Raw genomic sequence first — 2,384 nt, 5'->3', positions numbered from 1 at the left:
CTTGGCGTCATACTTACCATATTTACCACATTTTCGTCTTTTATTTAAAAGGGTAGTTTCCTTCTTTCTTCCCTCTCCTTTCCCTGTTTACACATCCGTTTATTAGTGACATGACATAATGCTTCATCTATAAAATGTATGTGGCACAAGGGACTTTGAGGAGTTTCTCCTCCCCAGCTTTGGAATCACTCCTTAACTCGGGGCCAGAGTATGGGTGGGGTTGGGAGGAGTTAAGGTGTGAGGTTGGAGGAGCACAACCACGAGGGGCTGTTGGATATTGCAACTCATTGTACCATTCCCAAAAGTGACTGGGCAGGACCTGGACCTTTGAGGGCTGTAGCACATCATTTCTCTAACGTTCTGGCTGCAGCTGCTGGCATTAATATAGCTACTTCCAATTATGGAGCAGTACCCACGTCGTGTTAGCCCTGAAGACACATTTGGGGATTCAACAAACCTGCCTTGGGTGCTGAATCAGGGCTAAGTCAAGTGCCTGTTCTGTGCAAGGCTAAGCTGATGAATGCCAATAAAAATAATCATCTGGCCACTGGCATTGTGGAGAATTTAGAATGATTAAGAAAAGAAAAATTATGTGCTACAGTGTGCTCCACGTTGCCCGTCAGTTCATTGCTCAGAGGAGCGTGTGGGACCAGATTTGAAGGAACAGTGACAATGAACCAGGAAAAAGAGCTGGAGCTTCACTGAGACATTTTTCTTGAAATGAGATTTATTCATTTTTTTTCACCTCATTAACATTTTTGAGATACTAATCACCTGCTGGGGGAACTGCTCCAGGAGTGCACAGTACCCTGCAGTGTCATTAATTTTCAAAGCCCCAGTTATGATTATACAGCACTAGGAATTGCCTGCAAATGTTTCCACGTAGAAACCTGTAGTTTCCGGCAGAAACACCTACTGAGCAGATAAACTATTTTTCCAGGGCTGTGGGACCAACTGAAGAGCTACATAGCACCCTTCTACATACTAGCATCCAACAATGAAGGCAGATTCCCATTTTTACAAACTTGCAAAATAAATAACAAAGAGTGCAGTGTTCCCTGGGCAGCCCTTTATCCTGCTGAGCAGAAACGTCGCAGCGTTATCTGTGTTTGCTCAAATCTGTTTGCAACTTTTGCTGGGTTGCAACCCAGCATTCCAGGGCTGGAATACAAAGGACCTGATTGAGTTATGCTTCGTATACCCATGGACAGGTTGGCCTAAGGACATTTTTATTAGCTACACTGTGTGACCTTGGCAGGCTCAGGTAGAAGAATGATCCAGGAATCCTAACACTTCACTAGGCTCTGCCCTATTCAACTAATCTTGAATGTGTTTCCCATTTCTGCACCAAAAAAAAAAAAGGAAAAAAAAATAAATCAAATGAGTAACCAAGTCCAAGGCAAGAATTCAATCTGAGCTGTACGACCTTCCCCTTTCCAGAGTGCAAATACATAATTTCCAATGAAAATGATCCAGCACCAGACTCAAAAAAGGGTCCCGAAAGTCACAGATTCATTTGGATTTCCCATGCTACAGGGAACAGTCCTTCTGTTAATACTGGCTGAACACCAAAATTTAGTGTATATAAGGACTCAACAATTGTACATTGTATGTTGTTACTTCAACAGAAAAGCCAAAGCATGGAAATAATTTCTGGCATTATTGTTCTTCTCTTATTTGATGTATTTCTAAGCAGCTGATGGGTCAATATTGAACAGAACTACCTGTAATTCAAGTTCCCATTGTTTTATTTCAGTGCTTGTAGGCAAATAAATGCTAGATTCCAACAGCTATCAAATATGTTCTCCCGTGTTCCATTTCTCCCATTTCTCCCATAATTTAGTTTACCATTAACTATTTGTTAACTTAGGTCCCGTGGTCAAGTATGTATCATGATATTTATAAAATAAAGTATATAACAGCTGAACGGGAAAAGCTGCCAACAGATCTTTAAGGTGATCTGATTTCCAGTTCATGTTTCCCTGTATTATGAATGTAGTTCTTGGAGCACCAGCCCTAGGGCTGAAATCCTACAACTACTGGCTGTGGCAGTACAGACCTAGCACCCACTGACTTGCAGCAACTGTTTTGAGGACTGAGAGATGGGCCAGCTTTCAGTGCATGCCTTGGTCCTTGGCTGTTCCCCTGGCTTAATCCCAATTTCTCTTAGGACAGTGTTTTAGGCAGTCACCAGTCAAACCTAAAAAACCATCCCATGATGCAAATGTGAGGTTCCTACCTAGAATGAATGGGCCAAGCCACAGACTTTCACTGCAGATATTGAAATTCAGGGTAACAACCTCATCCACTTCAGTGAGTGTAAAACCAAACCAGTGCAGAACACGTGTTGTCCAGTGGTTTCTATCACCATCCAGTCCTGCTGA

General features: G+C 42.4%; 1 protein-coding gene across 1 annotated transcript in view; it reads right to left on the bottom strand.

The window, feature by feature from the left end:
- Positions 1-2,384, bottom strand: part of ANO1 (anoctamin 1, calcium activated chloride channel) — a 45,758-nt gene that overhangs the window by 30,581 nt on the left and 12,793 nt on the right.

This window comes from Chaetura pelagica, unplaced genomic scaffold (assembly GCF_000747805.2).
Source record: "Chaetura pelagica isolate M959 unplaced genomic scaffold, ChaPel_1.0 scaffold401, whole genome shotgun sequence".
NCBI classification, from domain to species: Eukaryota; Metazoa; Chordata; class Aves; order Apodiformes; family Apodidae; genus Chaetura; species Chaetura pelagica.
Note: the sequence above shows the minus strand (reverse complement) of the source record. Positions and strands in the feature narration are given on the sequence as shown.